At 41.9% G+C, this 22,330-nt stretch overlaps 1 protein-coding gene and 1 long non-coding RNA gene across 4 annotated transcripts in view; one reads left to right on the forward strand and one right to left on the reverse strand.

Annotated features, from left to right (window-relative positions):
• Positions 1 to 22,330, reverse strand: part of adam19a (ADAM metallopeptidase domain 19a) — a 102,806-nt gene that overhangs the window by 74,502 nt on the left and 5,974 nt on the right. The window lies entirely within an intron of this gene.
• LOC109196066 (uncharacterized) lies at positions 12 to 19,850 on the forward strand. Its single transcript, XR_002057531.2, has 3 exons — positions 12 to 971; positions 19,127 to 19,210; positions 19,729 to 19,850. It is a non-coding gene; the product is annotated as an uncharacterized LOC109196066 (long non-coding RNA).

The following is a 22,330-nucleotide window of genomic DNA, read 5'->3' on the forward strand; positions in this document are numbered from 1 at the left end:
TAAGAAGAATCAATTTTCTGGTATTTTATTTATTACTGTTTTCTTAACTGCACCGGTGCAACAGAGATTCTACACTCTTAAAAATGCTGGGGTTTTTTCATAACTCGACGGCTGGGTTAAAGCTGCAGGTTCGTAAGTTGGGTTATTGTGACCAAATATTGGTTGAGAAATCATGACTCAGGAGTTGGGTTGGTAATGTGCCAGGTTCTTCAATTCACTCCACAGCTTGACTAATTCTGTTGAGTCATAGGTTGGACAGCTTTGATAAAATATTGAGTCAAAATTTTACCCAATTGTTTGGGTTGAAGATAAGCCTCAGAAGAAGCCACATCATTCTTCACAAACTGCCATTTTCAACTAGACTGTGATCTGATCAGATATCACTGGACTTCTCCACTACTATGAAATAAAACATGGGAAGTAAAAAGTGAATTCTAACACTTTGAAAATCATGCTTACTTATCTTTATTTTTTGTAACTTATATCTATGTACATTCACTTTAATGAAAATTAAAAATGAGAAACGTTATCCCTGCTAACTTTTGAGTATTGTGATGGACCGAGCAGTAAAGGAACGTCAGGCACAGGTTAAAGTACAAAAATTTTTTTTTTTATTTGACCCTAAAACACACTTGGTTAAATTATACAGAGAATTCAAAATCTTGGGCCCATAAAAGAGGTCAAAGTAACAGAACTCTTCTCAGAAGCTGGCAACAAACAACACTGCTAACTGAAACAAACTAACATACCTAAATTAGACAAAGGGGAAACTTAAACAGTGTCTGATCAGCCAACAAAAACAAAACACAGAAAGGCATAGAACACACAAACCCAACTAAAACTAACATAACAAATTCCATTTCCCCCCATGGTCCAGAACTGTGGTATGACCCAATTTGCAGGTCTCCACATATGCTTGCTCCGCCCCTTTTAGCTCATCAACCAAGGGACTAGGAGCAGCTGCCACTGAGGTAACTCAGAAAACAAAGAAAGATTAAATCATACATAACAGTGTAAACTAAAATGTGCGCACTTATTTTAGAATACAGTATTATGTGATTGTATAAGTAAACTAGAAAGCGAAAATTTCAGAAGAAATTTTATGTGTGCCTATGCCGCTGCTAATCTGTGTAGTTTTCCATTCATACGGCTACAGACAGCAAAACTCAGAAGAGCAGCCATTCTCCACCATGAATTATGGTAAAAACAAACACCGCTCGCGCCTCACAGATGACAGCTTACAGTTTTGGGTAAAGATGAGGTCACTTTGTACAGCCCCGATTTGCAGACGCTGTGCACACAGGTTCATAAGCAGAAGTCCCTCTGTACCACGGCAGACCCCGACAATGTTTGCACGAACACACTTTGAACCAGTACGTTATGGACCACTTTTCACACATGGTTGATGTACCCTCCCAGCCAGCTGTAGCTTTTCAACTCACAGCCCGACACACACCCAAAAAACAGCCGAGAGAGCACAGACTACGCCCGAGAGGTGTGATTGCAGATGCCCCTCAGGTGGGTCCACCTCCCCTGCAGCGGCACTGCAGACCACGCCCCGCCACACATATCAAACACGTAAAATAAATATTTATGCACTTTTGCATTCACTTTTTGTTTTTTGTTATTTTTACACAGTGTTCTGAATGATGAACAATGGTCTACAGCCAATCTTGTGTATTATTATACAAACTTTGGTTGTAAGATTCAGATAACTATTTAATAAAAGCTAAATATTTTATACAGGGAGTGCAGAATTATTAGGCAAATGAGTATTTTGTCCACATCATCCCCTTCATGCATGTTGTCTTACTCCAAGCTGTATAGGCTCGAAAGCCTACTACCAATTAAGCATATTAGGTGATGTGCATCTCTGTAATGAGAAGGGGTATGGTCTAATGACATCAACACCCTATATCAGGTGTGCATAATTATTAGGCAACTTCCTTTCCTTTGGCAAAATGGGTCAAAAGAAGGACTTGACAGGCTCAGAAAAGTCAAAAATAGTGAGATATCTTGCAGAGGCATGCAGCAGTCTTAAAATTGCAAAGCTTCTGAAGCGTGATCATCGAACAATCAAGCGTTTCATTCAAAATAGTCAACAGGGTCGCAAGAAGCGTGTGGAAAAACCAAGGGGCAAAATAACTGCCCATGAACTGAGAAAAGTCAAGCGTGCAGCTGCCAAGATGCCACTTGCCACCAGTTTGGCCATATTTCAGAGCTGCAACATCACTGGAGTGCCCAAAAGCACAAGGTGTGCAATACTCAGAGACATGGCCAAGGTAAGAAAGGCTGAAAGACGACCACCACTGAACAAGACACACAAGCTGAAACGTCAAGACTGGGCCAAGAAATATCTCAAGACTGATTTTTCTAAGGTTTTATGGACTGATGAAATGAGAGTGAGTCTTGATGGGCCAGATGGATGGGCCCGTGGCTGGATTGGTAAAGGGCAGAGAGCTCCAGTCCCACTCAGACGCCAGCAAGGTGGAGGTGGAGTACTGGTTTGGGCTGGTATCATCAAAGGTGAGCTTGTGGGGCCTTTTCGGGTTGAGGATGGCGTCAAGCTCAACTCCCAGTCCTACTGCAAGTTTCTGGAAGACACCTTCTTCAAGCAGTGGTACAGGAAGAAGTCTGCATCCTTCAAGAAAAACATGATTTTCATGCAGGACAATGCTCCATCACACGCGTCCAAGTACTCCACAGCGTGGCTGGCAAGAAAGGGTTTAAAAGAAGAAAAACTAATGACATGGCCTCCTTGTTCACCTGATCTGAACCCCATTGAGAACCTGTGGTCCATCATCAAATGTGAGATTTACAAGGAGGGAAAACAGTACACCTCTCTGAACAGTGTCTGGGAGGCTGTGGTTGCTGCTGCACGCAATGTTGATGGTGAACAGATCAAAACACTGACAGAATCCATGGATGGCAGGCTTTTGAGTGTCCTTGCAAAGAAAGGTGGCTATATTGGTCGCTGATTTGTTTTTGTTTTGTTTTTGAATGTCAGAAATGTATATTTGTGAATGTGGAGATGTTATATTGGTTTCACTGGTAAAAATAAATAATTGAAATGGGTATATATTTGTTTTTTGTTAAGTTGCCTAATAATTATGCACAGTAATAGTCACCTGCACACACAGATATCCCCCTAAAATAGCTAAAACTAAACACAAACTAAAAACTACTTCCGAAAACATTCAGCTTTGATATTAATGTGTTTTTTGGGTTCATTGAGAACATGGTTGTTGTTCAATAATAAAATTATTCCTCAAAAATACAACTTGCCTAATAATTCTGCACTCCCTGTATGAGAGTAAGAAAGAAAAGTATATCTTTGTGTCCACCTTTCTCTGTTAATGCCCTACCTGGCCCCCTGGCAAAAGCTTTGCTAGATCCGCCCCTGCACAGTTACCAGCTGTCAGCTAAATAAAAAAAGGAGCTTGGTGTTTATTTCTCTCAGAAACAGTTCATAACTTCCCTTCAACTCATTCATGTCACCTAAAAAAAAGGTAAACCTGTTTCTCCATCACCAGTTCAGCTCTGATGATTCAGTAAGGTCATCTCCTGGTTTCGACCAGCCGCTTCTACAGCTGTGGCTCCAGCAAACATCAGCTGATACTAGAAATTAAAATCAAATGAATTCTAACAACAGCTGATCAAGCTTAAACGTGCTGCTGTTGTTTAGCGCGATAAACAAACAAGAGAGAAAAGCCGATCATTGATCAGTTTCATGACTGAAGTTTGAACAGGCGAGAGAATGACAGGGGAGGCTGTCATAAAGTTCAACATCAGTAACTTAGCGCGCACACAGCTGTATAGAAACTCCATCGTGCTAGCTACCACGCAGTACGAGTTATTATAACTGATTGTAAAAAGTCAGCACAACGAAAATAAACTACACCTAAACTCGGTTTATATCTGACCCAAATAGAGTGCAGGTCATAACTTCTTACCTGAAATTCAGTTCACCTCACGCTCCGACCGGCAGCCGCCTGCTTCTCCTGCCTTCGGTTTCCCTGATCCACGATCTACCACCGGTCGATCGGCGGTCGCCTCGCCGCCTCGTTCCCCGCATGTTCTTTCTGACACACACCGGTGGATAGCTGCCCTCGGTTGTAGCTCCGCGTCAGCGACTACCAAACAACTCAGTTATTTTTTCCACATCGACCAGCATCTGGACAATCCACCGCCTTTCACTGTTTGTACCGTTACTAAAAAAAAACCCTCATCGGCTCATAAAAACGAAAAATAAGTCCAGCTATGACCCTGAGTCAAAAAGACAGCCAGCTCGGGTTAGCTAGCTACCTGTCTAGCTCTTTGCAGGCACCGAAAACATCAGAGCTAATATGGGATGTCTTGGTAACACGAGCAGATATTTGAAGTTTACATCTGGCCAATCCACCACCTTTCACTGTTTATACCGTTACTAAAATGAATAAATAAATAAATCATCGGTCCATATAAACGAAAAATAAGTCCAGCTAAAACACATACTGTCGGCGAGCGACCGGGTGCTGACACGAGTTTCACCCGCCTCAATATAAGCCAAGCCTGGGTGCTTTTCACGAAGGGTCGCTAGCGGTGCTAGCTAACTATGCTAGCGGCGCTAGCTAGCTAGCCGGCTATCAGCAACACATAAGAGAACTGCTGCTAAATAAACTACACCTAAACTCGGTTTATATCTGACCCAAATAGAGTGCAGGTCATAACTTCTTACCTGAAATTCAGTTCACCTCACGCTCCTGCCTTCGCTTTCCCTGATCCACGATTGATCGGCGGTAGCCTCACCGCCTTGTATGTCTCGTTCGCGGCATGTCCTTTCTGTCACACACCGGTGGATAGCTGCCCTCTGTTGTAGCGCCACCACCAAACAACTCAGTTATTTTTTCCACATCGACCAGCATCATCGGCCCATATAAACGAAAAATAAGTCCAGCTAAGACACAGACCCTTGCCGAGCGATCGGGCGATTAAACAAATTTTAGCCACCTCACTATCAGCCAAGCCTGGGTGGTTTTTCACGAAGGGGCGCTAGCTAGCTAGCTAGCTAGCCGGCTATCAGCAACACTTAAGAGAATTGTCGCTAATATGGGATGTCTTGATAAAACGAGCAGATATTTGAAGTTTACACACCTACATTCTCGCCTGAAAATATCTTAAAAGTGTATTTTGTGACCTAGAAACACGAATAAAAGACATATAAAACGAAGTGGTGTCCGCCATTGTTTGACTCGGTAGAGGCATGCTATGAATTGTGGGATATGTAGTTTTCACCAAGCATGGCACTCTTTAGGCCGTACTACTCCCGGTATACCACTAGAGAGAGCCAACACACCACAAATGAAGTCTGTTTCTATGGTGCCAAAAGCAGAATCTTTCTCAGGAGCCTAGAAATTGGCCTAAATTTGCACTAAAATCTAAATATTTCAAAAACTATAAAAGTTATAAACACCAAAAGTCACACCATACTAGCCCAGCTCCAGCCACACAAAATGATGTAACATATGTACCCCTATTGTCAAAACTGTTTGGCAGAGGAGCGCGGGAAAATTTTCACTAAAATATTAATATTTAAAAAACTATAATAGTCATAAACACCAAAAGTCATAGCACACCATTCCAGATCCAGCCGCACAAAATGAGGTAACATATATGAAGCTTTTCTCAAAACTGCGGGGCGTGATACGTGCCGAAATTTAGGCGGAAGATGGAGAATAATAATAATAATAACTAGAAAGCGAAAATTTCAGAAGAAATTTTATGTGTGCCTATGCCGCTGCTAATCACTGTAGTTGCCATTCATACGGCTACAGACAGCAAAACTCAGAAGAGCAGCCATTCTCCACCATGAACTATGGTAAAAACAAACACCGCTCACGCTTCACAGATGACAGCTTACAGTTTTGTGTAAAGATGAAGTTACTTCGTACAGCGCCGATTTGCAGACGCTGTGCACACAGGTTCATGAGCAGAAGTCCCATTGTACCACGGCAGACCCGACAATGTTTGCATGAACACGCTTTGAAGCATTACATTATAGACCACTTTTCACACATGCATTCACTTTTTGTTTTTTGTTATTTCTACACAGTGTTCTGAATTATGAACAATGGTCTACAGCCAATCTTGTGTATTATTATACAAACTTTGGTTGTGAGATTCAGATAACTATTTAATAAAAGCTAAATATTTTATATGAGAGTAAGAAAGAAAAGTATATCTTTATGTCCACCTTTCTCTGTTAATGCCCTACCTGGCCCCCTGGCAAAAGCTTTGCTAGATCCGCCCCTGCACAGTTACCAGCTGTCAGCTACACAAAAAAAGGAGCTTGGTGTTTACAGGGAGTGCAGAATTATTAGGTAAATCAGTATTTTGTCCACATCATCCTCTTCATGCATGTTGTCTTACTCCAAGCTGTATAGGCTCGAAAGCCTACTACCAATTAAGCATATTAGGTGATGTGCATCTCTGTAATGAGAAGGGGTATGGTCTAATGACATCAACACCCTATATCAGGTGTGCATAATTATTAGGCAACCTCCTTTCCTTTGGCAAAATGGGTCAAAAGAAGGACTTGACAGGCTCAGAAAAGTCAAAAATAGTGAGATATCTTGCAGAGGGATGCAGCAGTCTTAAAATTGCAAAGCTTCTGAAGCGTGATCATCGAACAATCAAGCGTTTCATTCAAAATAGTCAACAGGGTCGCAAGAAGCGTGTGGAAAAACCAAGGCGCAAAATAACTGCCCATGAACTGAGAAAAGTCAAGCGTGCAGCTGCCAAGATGCCACTTGCCACCAGTTTGGCCATATTTCAGAGCTGCAACATCACTGGAGTGCCCAAAAGCACAAGGTGTGCAATACTCAGAGACACGGCCAAGGTAAGAAAGGCTGAAAGACGACCACCACTGAACAAGACACACAAGCTGAAACGTCAAGACTGGGCCAAGAAATATCTCAAGACTGATTTTTCTAAGGTTTTATGGACTGATGAAATGAGAGTGAGTCTTGATGGGCCAGATGGATGGGCCCGTGGCTGGATTGGTAAAGGGCAGAGAGCTCCAGTCCGACTCAGACGCCAGCAAGGTGGAGGTGGAGTACTGGTTTGGGCTGGTATCATCAAAGATGAGCTTGTGGGGCCTTTTCGGGTTGAGGATGGAGTCAAGCTCAACTCCCAGTCCTACTGCCAGTTTCTGGAAGACACCTTCTTCAAGCAGTGGTACAGGAAGAAGTCTGCATCCTTCAAGAAAAACATGATTTTCATGCAGGACAATGCTCCATCACACGCGTCCAAGTACTCCACAGCGTGGCTGGCAAGAAAGGGTATAAAAGAAGAAAAACTAATGACATGGCCTCCTTGTTCACCTGATCTGAACCCCATTGAGAACCTGTGGTCCATCATCAAATGTGAGATTTACAAGGAGGGAAAACAGTACACCTCTCTGAACAGTGTCTGGGAGGCTGTGGTTGCTGCTGCACGCAATGTTGATGGTGAACAGATCAAAACACTGACAGAATCCATGGATGGCAGGCTTTTGAGTGTCCTTGCAAAGAAAGGTGGCTATATTGGTCGCTGATTTGTTTTTGTTTTGTTTTTGAATGTCAGAAATGTATATTTGTGAATGTGGAGATGTTATATTGGTTTCACTGGTAAAAATAAATAATTGAAATGGGTATATATTTGTTTTTTGTTAAGTTGCCTAATAATTATGCACAGTAATAGTCACCTGCACACACACATATCCCCCTAAAATAGCTAAAACTATAAACTACTTCCAAAAACATTCAGCTTTGATATTAATGAGTTTTTTGGGTTCATTGAGAACATGGTTGTTGTTCAATAATAAAATTATTCCTCAAAAATACAACTTGCCTAATAATTCTGCACTCCCTGTATGAGAGTAAGAAAGAAAAGTATATCTTTGTGTCCACCTTTCTCTGTTAATGCCCTACCTGGCCCCCTGGCAAAAGCTTTGCTAGATCCGCCCCTGCACAGTTACCAGCTGTCAGCTACACAAAAAAAGGAGCTTGGTGTTTGTCTCTCAGAAACAGTTCATAACTTCCCTTCAACTCATTCATGTCACCTAAGGGAAAACCTGTTTCTCCATCACCTGTTCAGCTCTGATGATTCAGTAAGGATATCTGGTTTGGAACAGCCGTTTTTACAGCTGTGGCTGCAGCAAACATCAGCTGATACTAGAAATTAAAAGCAAATGAATTCTAACAACAGCTGATCAAGCTTAAACGTGCTGCTGTTGTTTAGCGCGATAAACAAACAAGAGAGAAAAGCCGATCATTGATCAGTTTCATGATTGAAGTTTCAACAGGCGAGAGAATGACAGGGGAGGCTTCGTAACGACAGAATAAATCATAATATTTTCTCTGAATGTGGCACGATTCCGTTTGTACGGCAACTCTACGAACTAACCATTATGAATAAAATAAAGTCCAACGTCAGTAACTTAGCGCGCACACAGCTGTATATAAACTCCCGTCGTGCTAGCTAGCACGCAGTACGATTGTAAAAAGTCAGCACAACGAAAATAAACTACACCTAAACTCTGTTTATATCTGACCCAAATAGAGTGCAGTTCATAACTTCTTACCTGAAATTCAGTTCACCTCACGCTCCTGCCTTCGCTTTCCCTGATCCATGATTGACCACCGCGTTAGCAATCGCCTGCCCGGCCTCATATGTCTCGTTGGCGGCATGTCCTTTCTGTCACACACCGGTGGGTAGCTGCCCTCTGTTGTAGCTCCACCACCAAACAACTCAGTTATTTTTTCCACATCCAGCTGTAACTCCGATTCTATGCGAGCATTTGCGAGAGACCAGGGAGGTGAAACGACAGAGAGAGTCCCCTCGCTATCCATTTGCAGCAGCTAGCTAGGTAGCCAGCTAGGTAGCCGGCTAGCTGTCAGGCAGGACCGACGTAGTCAGAGCACTGTCGCTAAATATGGGATGTCTTGATAAAACAAGCAGATATTTGAAGTTTACACACCTACATTCTCGCCTGAAAATATCTTAAAAGCTTATTTTGTGACCTAGAAACAAGAATAAAAGACATATAAAATGAAGTGGTGGCCGCCATTGTTCACTCTGTAGAGGCGTGCTATGAATTGTGGGATATTGAGTTTTCCACCAAGCATTACCGTAACTTTTGAATGATTTGCGCAACCTTAAAAATTCCAATGCTCCTGAAAGCAGCGACGCTGTGCGCACCGTTGAAATTGTCATCATTACGGTAATCCAAATAAGGGTAGACAGGCTGTACCACTCCCGGCATACCACTAGAGAGAGCCAACACACCACAAATGAAGTCTGTTTATTTGGCGCCAAAAGATGAATTGGCCTAAATTTGCACTAAAATATTAATATTTAAAAAACTATAAAAGTCATGAACACCAAAAGTCATGACATAATAGTCCAGCTCCAGCCGCACAAAATGATCTAACATATGTAACCCTAATGTCAAAGCTGTTCGGCAGAGGAGCGCGGGAAAATTTTCACTAAAATATTAATATTTAAAAAACTATAAAATTCACAAAGACCAAAAGTCATAGCACACCATTCCAGATCCGGCCGCACAAAATGAGGTAACATATATGAAGCTTGTCTCAAAACTGCGGGGCGAGATTCGCTGCAAAATTTCAGGCGGAAACTGGAGAATAATAATAATAATAACTAGAAAGCGAAAATTTCAGAAGAAATTTTATGTGTGCCTATGCCGCTGGTAATCAGTGTAGTTTGCCATTCATACGGCTACAGAGAGCAAAACTCAGCAGAGCAGCCATTCTCCACCATGAATTATGATAAAAACAAACACCGCTCGCGCCTCACAGATGACAGCTTACAGTTTTGGGTAAAGATGAGGTGACTTCGTACAGCCCCGATTTGCAGACGCTGTGCACAGAGGTTCATGAGCAGAAGTCCCATTGTATCACGGCAGACCCGACAATGTTTGCATGAACATGCTTTGAAGCATTACGTTATGGACCACTTTTCACACATGGTTGGTGTACCCACACAGGCAGCCGTAGCTTTTCAACTCATAGCCCAACACACACCCAAAAAACAGCCAAGAGAGCACAGACTTTACACCCGTGGGTCCACCTCCCCTGCAGCGGCACTGCAGACCACGCCCCGACACACATCAAACACATAAAATAAATATGTATGCACTTTCGCATTCACTTTTTGTTTTTTGTTATTTTTACATAGTGTTCTGAATGATGAACAATGGTCTACAGCCAATCTTGTGTATTATTATACAAACTTTGGTTGTAAGATTCAGATAACTATTTAATAAAAGCTAAATATTTTATACAGGGAGTGCAGAAATATTAGGCAAATGAGTATTTTGTCCACATCATCCTCTTCATGCATGTTGTCTTACTCCAAGCTGTATAGGCTCGAAAGCCTACTACCAATTAAGCATATTAGGTGATGTGCATCTCTGTAATGAGAAGGGGTATGGTCTAATGACATCAACACCCTATATCAGGTGTGCATAATTATTAGGCAACTTCCTTTCCTTTGGCAAAATGGGTCAAAAGAAGGACTTGACAGGCTCAGAAAAGTCAAAAATAGTGAGATATCTTGCAGAGGCATGCAGCAGTCTTAAAATCGCAAAGCTTCTGAAGCGTGATCATCGAACAATCAAGCGTTTCATTCAAAATAGTCAACAGGGTCGCAAGAAGCGTGTGGAAAAACCAAGGTGCAAAATAACTGCCCATGAACTGAGAAAAATCAAGCGTGCAGCTGCCAAGATGCCACTTGCCACCAGTTTGGCCATATTTCAGAGCTGCAACATCACTGGAGTGCCCAAAAGCACAAGGTGTGCAATACTCAGAGACATGGCCAAGGTAAGAAAGGCTGAAAGACGACCACCACTGAACAAGACACACAAGCTGAAACGTCAAGACTGGGCCAAGAAATATCTCAAGACTGATTTTTCTAAGGTTTTATGGACTGATGAAATGAGAGTGAGTCTTGATGGGCCAGATGGATGGGCCCGTGGCTGGATTGGTAAAGGGCAGAGAGCTCCAGTCCCACTCAGACGCCAGCAAGGTGGAGGTGGAGTACTGGTTTGGGCTGGTATCATCAAAGGTGAGCTTGTGGGGCCTTTTCGGGTTGAGGATGGCGTCAAGCTCAACTCCCAGTCCTACTGCAAGTTTCTGGAAGACACCTTCTTCAAGCAGTGGTACAGGAAGAAGTCTGCATCCTTCAAGAAAAACATGATTTTCATGCAGGACAATGCTCCATCACACGCGTCCAAGTACTCCACAGCGTGGCTGGCAAGAAAGGGTTTAAAAGAAGAAAAACTAATGACATGGCCTCCTTGTTCACCTGATCTGAACCCCATTGAGAACCTGTGGTCCATCATCAAATGTGAGATTTACAAGGAGGGAAAACAGTACACCTCTCTGAACAGTGTCTGGGAGGCTGTGGTTGCTGCTGCACGCAATGTTGATGGTGAACAGATCAAAACACTGACAGAATCCATGGATGGCAGGCTTTTGAGTGTCCTTGCAAAGAAAGGTGGCTATATTGGTCGCTGATTTGTTTTTGTTTTGTTTTTGAATGTCAGAAATGTATATTTGTGAATGTGGAGATGTTATATTGGTTTCACTGGTAAAAATAAATAATTGAAATGGGTATATATTTGTTTTTTGTTAAGTTGCCTAATAATTATGCACAGTAATAGTCACCTGCACACACAGATATCCCCCTAAAATAGCTAAAACTAAACACAAACTAAAAACTACTTCCGAAAACATTCAGCTTTGATATTAATGTGTTTTTTGGGTTCATTGAGAACATGGTTGTTGTTCAATAATAAAATTATTCCTCAAAAATACAACTTGCCTAATAATTCTGCACTCCCTGTATGAGAGTAAGAAAGAAAAGTATATCTTTGTGTCCACCTTTCTCTGTTAATGCCCTACCTGGCCCCTGGCAAAAGCTTTGCTAGATCCGCCCCTGCACAGTTACCAGCTGTCAGCTAAATAAAAAAAAGGAGCTTGGTGTTTATTTCTCTCAGAAACAGTTCATAACTTCCCTTCAACTCATTCATGTCACCTAAAAAAAAGGTAAACCTGTTTCTCCATCACCAGTTCAGCTCTGATGATTCAGTAAGGTCATCTCCTGGTTTCGACCAGCCGCTTCTACAGCTGTGGCTCCAGCAAACATCAGCTGATACTAGAAATTAAAATCAAATGAATTCTAACAACAGCTGATCAAGCTTAAACGTGCTGCTGTTGTTTAGCGCGATAAACAAACAAGAGAGAAAAGCCGATCACTGATCAGTTTCATGACTGAAGTTTGAACAGGCGAGAGAATGACAGGGGAGGCTGTCATAAACTCCATCGTGCTAGCTACCACGCAGTACGAGTTATTATAACTGATTGTAAAAAGTCAGCACAACAAAAATAAACTACACCTAAACTCGGTTTATATCTGACCCAAATAGAGTGCAGGTCATAACTTCTTACCTGAAATTCAGTTCACCTCACGCTCCGACCGGCAGCCGCCTGCTTCTCCTGCCTTCGGTTTCCCTGATCCACGATCTACCACCGGTCGATCGGCGGTCGCCTCGCCGCCTCGTTCCCCGCATGTTCTTTCTGACACACACCGGTGGATAGCTGCCCTCGGTTGTAGCTCCGCGTCAGCGACTACCAAACAACTCAGTTATTTTTTCCACATCGACCAGCATCTGGACAATCCACCGCCTTTCACTGTTTGTACCGTTACTAAAAAAAACCCCTCATCGGCTCATAAAAACGAAAAATAAGTCCAGCTATGACCCTGAGTCAAAAAGACAGCCAGCTCGGGTTAGCTAGCTACCTGTCTAGCTCTTTGCAGGCACCGAAAACATCAGAGCTAATATGGGATGTCTTGGTAACACGAGCAGATATTTGAAGTTTACATCTGGCCAATCCACCACCTTTCACTGTTTATACCATTACTAAAATGAATAAATAAATAAATCATCGGTCCATATAAACGAAAAATAAGTCCAGCTAAAACACATACTGTCGGCGAGCGACCGGGTGCTGACACGAGTGTCACCCGCCTCAATATAAGCCAAGCCTGGGTGCTTTTTCACGAAGGGTCGCTAGCGGTGCTAGCTAACTATGCTAGCGGCACTAGCTAGCTAGCCGGCTATCAGCAACACATAAGAGAACTGCTGCTAAATAAACTACACCTAAACTCGGTTTATATCTGACCCAAATAGAGTGCAGGTCATAACTTCTTACCTGAAATTCAGTTCACCTCACGCTCCTGCCTTCGCTTTCCCTGATCCACGATTGACCTCCGCGTTAGCAAACACCGGTCGATCGGCGGTAGCCTCACCGCCTTGTATGTCTCGTTCGCGGCATGTCCTTTCTGTCACACACCGGTGGATAGCTGCCCTCTGTTGTAGCTCCACCACCAAACAACTCAGTTATTTTTTCCACATCGACCAGCATCATCGGCCCATATAAACGAAAAATAAGTCCAGCTAAGACACAGACCCTTGCCGAGCGATCGGGCGATTAAACAAATTTTAGCCACCTCACTATCAGCCAAGCCTGGGTGGTTTTTCACGAAGGGGCGCTAGCTAGCTAAGCTAGCGGCGCTAGCTAGCTAGCCGGCTATCAGCAACACTTAAGAGAATTGTCGCTAATATGGGATGTCTTGATAAAACGAGCAGATATTTGAAGTTTACACACCTACATTCTCGCCTGAAAATATCTTAAAAGTGTATTTTGTGACCTAGAAACACGAATAAAAGACATATAAAACGAAGTGGTGTCCGCCATTGTTTAACTCGGCAGAGGGGTGCTATGAATTATGGGATATGGAGTTTTGTAACAAGCATACAGATTTTCAGCCGTACTACTCCCGGTATACCACTAGAGAGAGCCAACCCACCACAAATAAAGTCTGTTTCTATGGAAATTGGCCTAAATTTGCACTAAAATCTAAATATTTCAAAAACTATAAAAGTCATAAACACCAAAAGTGTATACCATACTAGTCCAGCTCCAGCCGCACAAAATGATCTAACATATGTAACCCTATTTTCTTGTAGCTCCGCGTCAGCGACTACCAAACAACTCAGTTATTTTTTCCACATCGACCAGCATCTGGACAATCCACCGCCTTTCACTGTTTGTACCGTTACTAAAAAAAACCCCTCATCGGCTCATAAAAACGAAAAATAAGTCCAGCTATGACCCTGAGTCAAAAAGACAGCCAGCTCGGGTTAGCTAGCTACCTGTCTAGCTCTTTGCAGGCACCGAAAACATCAGAGCTAATATGGGATGTCTTGGTAACACGAGCAGATATTTGAAGTTTACATCTGGCCAATCCACCACCTTTCACTGTTTATACCATTACTAAAATGAATAAATAAATAAATCATCGGTCCATATAAACGAAAAATAAGTCCAGCTAAAACACATACTGTCGGCGAGCGACCGGGTGCTGACACGAGTGTCACCCGCCTCAATATAAGCCAAGCCTGGGTGCTTTTTCACGAAGGGTCGCTAGCGGTGCTAGCTAACTATGCTAGCGGCACTAGCTAGCTAGCCGGCTATCAGCAACACATAAGAGAACTGCTGCTAAATAAACTACACCTAAACTCGGTTTATATCTGACCCAAATAGAGTGCAGGTCATAACTTCTTACCTGAAATTCAGTTCACCTCACGCTCCTGCCTTCGCTTTCCCTGATCCACGATTGACCTCCGCGTTAGCAAACACCGGTCGATCGGCGGTAGCCTCACCGCCTTGTATGTCTCGTTCGCGGCATGTCCTTTCTGTCACACACCGGTGGATAGCTGCCCTCTGTTGTAGCTCCACCACCAAACAACTCAGTTATTTTTTCCACATCGACCAGCATCATCGGCCCATATAAACGAAAAATAAGTCCAGCTAAGACACAGACCCTTGCCGAGCGATCGGGCGATTAAACAAATTTTAGCCACCTCACTATCAGCCAAGCCTGGGTGGTTTTTCACGAAGGGGCGCTAGCTAGCTAAGCTAGCGGCGCTAGCTAGCTAGCCGGCTATCAGCAACACTTAAGAGAATTGTCGCTAATATGGGATGTCTTGATAAAACGAGCAGATATTTGAAGTTTACACACCTACATTCTCGCCTGAAAATATCTTAAAAGTGTATTTTGTGACCTAGAAACACGAATAAAAGACATATAAAACGAAGTGGTGTCCGCCATTGTTTAACTCGGCAGAGGGGTGCTATGAATTATGGGATATGGAGTTTTGTAACAAGCATACAGATTTTCAGCCGTACTACTCCCGGTATACCACTAGAGAGAGCCAACCCACCACAAATAAAGTCTGTTTCTATGGAAATTGGCCTAAATTTGCACTAAAATCTAAATATTTCAAAAACTATAAAAGTCATAAACACCAAAAGTGTATACCATACTAGTCCAGCTCCAGCCGCACAAAATGATCTAACATATGTAACCCTATTTTCAAAACTGTTTGGCAGAGAAGCGCGGGAAAATTTTCACTAAAATATTAATATTTAAAAAACTATAATAGTTATAAACACCAAAAGTCATAGCACACCATTCCTGATCCAGCCGCACAAAATGAGGTAACATATATGAAGCTTGTCTCAAAACTGCGGGGCGAGTTTCGCTGCAAAATTTCAGGCGGAAACTGAAGAATAATAATAATAATAACTAGAAAGCGAAAATTTCAGAAGAAATTTTATGTGTGCCTATGCCGCTGCTAATCACTGTAGTTTGCCATTCATACGGCTACAGAGAGCAAAACTCAGAAGAGCAGCCATTCTCCACCATGAACTATGGTAAAAACAAACACCGCTCACGCTTCACAGATGACAGCTTACAGTTTTGTGTAAAGATGAAGTTACTTTGTACAGCGCCGATTTGCAGACGCTGTGCACACAGGTTCATGAGCAGAAGTCCCATTGTACCACGGCAGACCCGACAATGTTTGCATGAACACACTTTGAAGCATTACATTATAGACCACTTTTCACACATGCATTCACTTTTTGTTTTTTGTTATTTTTACACAGTGTTCTGAATTATGAACAATGGTCTACAGCCAATCCTGTGTATTATTATACAAACTTTGGTTGTGAGATTCAGATAACTATTTAATAAAAGCTAAATATTTTATATGAGAGTAAGAAAGAAAAGTATATCTTTGTGTCCACCTTTCTCTGTTAATGCCCTAGCTCCCCCCCCCCTAAAAGCTTTGCTAGATCCGCCCCTGCACAGTTACCAGCTGTCAGCTACACAAAAAAGGAGCTTGGTCTTTGTCTCTCAGAAACAACTCATAACTTCCCTTCAACTCATTCATGTCACCTAAAGTGTAAACCTGTTTCTCCATCACCAGTTCAGCTCTGATGATTCAGTAAGGACATCTCCTGATTTCATCTTCATGCTCCAGCAAACATCAGCTGATACTAGAAATTAAAATCAAAAGAATTCTAACAACAGCTGATCAAGCTTAAACGTGCTGCTGTTGTTTAGCGCGATAAATAAGAGCGAACAGCCGATCATTGATCAGTTTCATGATTGACGTTTCAACACGCGAGAGAATGACAGGGGAGGCTTCGTAACGACAGAATAAATCATAATGTTTTCTCTGAATGTGGGACGATTCCGTTTGTACGGCACGGCAACTCTATGAACTAACCCTAATGAATAAAATAAAGTCCAACGTCAGTAACTTAGTACGCACACAGCTGTATATAAACTCCCGTGGCATTACGATTGTAAAAGGTCAACGAAAATAAATTACACCTAAACTCGGTTTATATCTGACCCAAATAGAGAGCGACCGGGTGCTGACACGAGTTTCACCCGCCTCAATATAAGCCAAGCCTGGGTGCTTTTTCACGAAGGGTTGCTAGCGGCGCGAGCTAACTATGCTAGCGGCGCTAGCTAGCTAGCCGGCTATCAGCAACACATAAGAGAACTGCTGCTAAATAAACTACACCTAAACTCGGTTTATATCTGACCCAAATAGAGAGCGACCGGGTGCTGACACGAGTTTCACCCGCCTCAATATAAGCCAAGCCTGGGTGCTTTTTCACGAAGGGTTGCTAGCGGCGCGAGCTAACTATGCTAGCGGCGCTAGCTAGCTAGCCGGCTATCAGCAACACATAAGAGAACTGCTGCTAAATAAACTACACCTAAACTCGGTTTATATCTGACCCAAATAGAGTGCAGTTCATAACTTCTTACCTGAAATTCAGTTCACCTCACGCTCCTGCCTTCGCTTTCCCTGATCCATGATTGACCACCGCGTTAGCAATCGCCTGCCCGGCCTCATATGTCTCGTTGGCGGCATGTCCTTTCTGTCACACACCGGTGGGTAGCTGCCCTCTGTTGTAGCTCCACCACCAAACAACTCAGTTATTTTTTCCACATCCAGCTGTAACTCCGATTCTATGCGAGCATTTGCGAGAGACCAGGGAGGTGAAACGACAGAGAGAGTCCCCTCGCTATCCATTTGCAGCCAAGTGCGGCAGCTAGCTAGGTAGCCAGCTAGGTAGCCGGCTAGCTGTCAGGCAGGACCGACGTAGTCAGAGCACTGTCGCTAAATATGGGATGTCTTGATAAAACAAGCAGATATTTGAAGTTTACACACCTACATTCTCGCCTGAAAATATCTTAAAAGCTTATTTTGTGACCTAGAAACACGAATAAAAGACATATAAAACGAAGTGGTGGCCGCCATTGTTCACTCTGTAGAGGCGTGCTATGAATTGTGGGATATTGAGTTTTCCACCAAGCATTACCGTAACTTTTGAATGATTTGCGCAACCTTAAAAATTCCAAGGGCTCCTGAAAGCAGCGACGCTGTGCGCACCGTTGAAATTGTCATCATTACGGTAATCCAAATAAGGGTACACAGGCTGTACCACTCCCGGCATACCACTAGAGAGAGCCAACACACCACAAATGAAGTCTGTTTATTTGGCGCCAAAAGATGAATTGGCCTAAATTTGCACTAAAATATTAATATTTAAAAAACTATAAAAGTTATAAACACCAAAAGTCATAACATAATAGTCCAGCTCCAGCCGCACAAAATGATCTAACATATGTAACCCTAATGTCAAAACTGTTTGGCAGAGGAGCGCGGGAAAATTTTCACTAAAATATTAATATTTAAAAAACTATAAAATTCATAAACACCAAAAGTCATAGCACACCATTCCAGATCCGGCCGCACAAAATGAGGTAACATATATGAAGCTTGTCTCAAAACTGCGAGGCGAGATTCGCTGCAAAATTTCAGGCGGAAACTGGAGAATAATAATAATAATAATAATAATAATAATAAATCCGACGAATAGTAATATGTGTGCCTCTTGGCATAGGCACACATAATAAATCCGACGAATAGTAATATGTGTGCCTCTTTCCATAGGCACACATAATAATAAGAATAATAAATCCGACGAATAGTAATATGTGTGCCTCTTGGCATAGGCACACATAATTAATTCTAAACCGAAACCAATTCTTTATTACCCTGTAAATTAAATCCTATATTTAAAGAAAGAAAAATGTAAGTGTAGTGTTATGTGTAAGCCTCTATTGTAACACTGATGTTTGGTAGACATTACCACTGTGTGGCTGTAACTGTAGCCATCACAAGTAGATTCAGTTATTCTAAAATTAACATTAAAAATGTTTTAACTTTAATTATTTAACATTAGAACATCTTTGGGGTAAACCTGAGGGGGAATCTTTGGTTGCCAGTCTTGACGAACACCAGCACATATCCATACATGCAGATGGAGGGCCCGGACACTTATTTTACACTTAATGGAGCACTATGGAGAAAATTGTCTGTCTTGTACATAAACGAAATCAGTTATAAGGTTTGTTGTTGGTGGTGGTGGTGGTTTGTTTGTGCGCTGTGCTGGCCCAAGTAAAATGACTCCAGTGGCAGCTCCTAAAGTGTGTGTGCTGGGTGATGAAAACAAAGAGGATCAGTCAAACATTTTTCTTTTTTCCCCAAAGTTTCTGTTCTTTGTATTTGTTTATTTTACAAGAAATCTACAGAAAAGTAAAGTTTTTGTTTATCCAATTATCCAATCAATGCAACTGTTTTTGCCTGCAGCCCAACTTCAGGAATAAAGGCAATTTTGGCCTCATCAATAGTGGATCAGTTTCCATGTTAAAAGAACTGCCATGGCACAGGAATGTAAGTATCTACACTTCAATAGATACACACAACAATTAAAAAACCTGAATACTGGGCAGTTTTTCAATCAGTATACTGAGTGTCATTGTGAATATAAAATAAATATACAGTTTGTATGTACTCAATTTCCATATTTTTAAAAGATGTATGCACATTATATGTCACTCATCCAAGTGACATCTTTAGCCATATGCACATTATAGATGCATAAATAATAACATTTGTTTAAATCTATTGCAAAGTTGACAAAAAGGTTTGTACAACCTTGTGACAGTAAAAAGTGTGTTAAACATGATACTTGATCTTTGCTTAGTCCATCTCCTAACGATTAATTGCAAGCATTCACAACCACAGACAGATCCGCTTCATTGTTGTTTTGTCCTCTCTGAGCAAATGTCAGACATAGTGTTGGAGCTCACCGCTCCAGGATTACAGACAACTTGACATTAACCAAAAAACTGCAAATAATCTTTTAAATCTTACTTTACTGACCCTTTTCTTTTGTTTAAACATTTCAGGATATGTGGTTCAGCCCTTGCAGAACTCATAGGCCAGCAACTGTACAGGGAGTGCAGAATTATTAGGCAAATGAGTATTTTGTCCACATCATCCTCTTCATGCATGTTGTCTTACTCCAAGCTGTATAGGCTCGAAAGCCTACTACCAATTAAGCATATTAGGTGATGTGCATCTCTGTAATGAGAAGGGGTGTGGTCTAATGACATCAACACTCTATATCAGGTGTGCATAATTATTAGGCAACTTCCTTTCCTTTGGCAAAATGGGTCAAAAGAAGGACATGACAGGCTCAGAAAAATCAAAAATAGTGAGATATCTTGCAGAGGGATGCAGCAGTCTTAAAATTGCAAAGCTTCTGAAGCGTGATCATCGAACAATCAAGCGTTTCATTCAAAATAGTCAACAGGGTCGCAAGAAGCATGTGGGAAAAACCAAGGCGCAAAATAACTGCCCATGAACTGAGAAAAGTCAAGCGTGCAGCTGCCAAGATGCCACTTGCCACCAGTTTGGCCATATTTCAGAGCTGCAACATCACTGGAGTGCCCAAAAGCACAAGGTGTGCAATACTCAGAGACATGGCCAAGGTAAGAAAGGCTGAAAGACGACCACCACTGAACAAGACACACAAGCTGAAACGTCAAGACTGGGCCAAGAAATATCTCAAGACTGATTTTTCTAAGGTTTTATGGACTGATGAAATGAGAGTGAGTCTTGATGGGCCAGATGGATGGGCCCGTGGCTGGATTGGTAAAGGGCAGAGAGCTCCAGTCCGACTCGGACGCCAGCAAGGTGGAGGTGGAGTACTGGTTTGGGCTGGTATCATCAAAGACGAGCTTGTGGGGCCTTTTCGGGTTGAGGATGGAGTCAAGCTCAACTCCCAGTCCTACTGCCAGTTTCTGGAAGACACCTTCTTCAAGCAGTGGTACAGGAAGAAGTCTGCATCCTTCAAGAAAAACATGATTTTCATGCAGGACAATGCTCCATCACACGCGTCCAAGTACTCCACAGCGTGGCTGGCAAGAAAGGGTATAAAAGAAGAAAAACTAATGACATGGCCTCCTTGTTCACCTGATCTGAACCCCATTGAGAACCTGTGGTCCATCATCAAATGTGAGATTTACAGGGAGGGAAAACAGTACACCTCTCTGAACAGTGTCTGGGAGGCTGTGGTTGCTGCTGCACGCAATGTTGATGGTGAACAGATCAAAACACTGACAGAATCCATGGATGGCAGGCTTTTGAGTGTCCTTGCAAAGAAAGGTGGCTATATTGGTCGCTGATTTGTTTTTGTTTTGTTTTTGAATGTCAGAAATGTATATTTGTGAATGTGGAGATGTTATATTGGTTTCACTGGTAAAAATAAATAATTGAAATGGGTATATATTTGGTTTTTGTTAAGTTGCCTAATAATTATGCACAGTAATAGTCACCTGCACACACAGATATCCCCCTAAAATAGCTAAAACTAAAAACAAACTAAAAACTACTTCCAAAAACATTCAGCTTTGATATTAATGAGTTTTTTGGGTTCATTGAGAACATGGTTGTTGTTCAATAATAAAATTATTCCTCAAAAATACAACTTGCCTAATAATTCTGCACTCCCTGTATTTCTGAAGTGGTGTCTATCCAATGTCAGGAAAAGGCTTCGTTCTATCAGGAAGAAGAATTCAGCACCAAAGGAAGCCCGAGAAAATGTTCATCTTGCCTGGTACTAGAAGACAGATTTGTTTCTGCTTTTTGCAGCAATGTAAGGTCTGTTGATGGCTGCTTCAAAGCATTTTTTGGTTTTGATGCAAGTTACCCAAAGTCATGCACCCAGATTCGGGAATTCCTTCACACTGTCATCTATCACAGGAATAGATGAATCCCAGGACATGAACCAAATATGGTCAAATGAATGAGGGCTCATTTAGCTCTGATGGAAGCGCAAAATGTTGCTCATAAAGGTGCATGAAATTATCTGAGAAGGAGATTCCCTCTTGCCACTTTTCCAAAGTGCTGATGTATGTTAAGTACTGAAAAAAAATCATCAATTCATCAGTTTTTAAAAGTTAAGAGTTTTTACATGTACTTTGTTCTAAAAACAGAGCCGGCTTTACATAGCATGTCTTCATGTGTGTTAACATCTTCATGTGCTATAACCAAAGACTGATTTGAAGTAATGGATATAATATAATGAATTATATACTTTTTTGCTACTTGCATTTTACTTTCATTGATATATTTTTTTCATGAATTTGCTGTCTATGTTCTATGTATCATATGGCAATAAAAAGATTTTTTGAGAAAATCCTTTTCGAATCTATTTTTTATAAGCTGAATTTTATAGTAAGTAGAAATCTTAACCCAAACGCTAGTGGCAATATAAGCCATGTGATGGGTTCTGAATTTCGACCCAATTTTTGGTAACCTCAACTTCAAACATTGGTCAATTTAACCCAATTTTTGGATAGTTATCCTAACCAATGTGCTGGGTCAAACCAGTAACCCAACCCTGTGAAGTTGAAACAACCCAGCGTTGGCTCGGTCCATATTTGACCCAGCGTTGGGTTACTGATTGGGTAATTTCTAACCCAGCATTTCTAAGAGTGTATGAAA

This window comes from Oreochromis niloticus, linkage group LG3, assembly GCF_001858045.2.
Source record: "Oreochromis niloticus isolate F11D_XX linkage group LG3, O_niloticus_UMD_NMBU, whole genome shotgun sequence".
NCBI lineage: Eukaryota > Metazoa > Chordata > Actinopteri > Cichliformes > Cichlidae > Oreochromis > Oreochromis niloticus.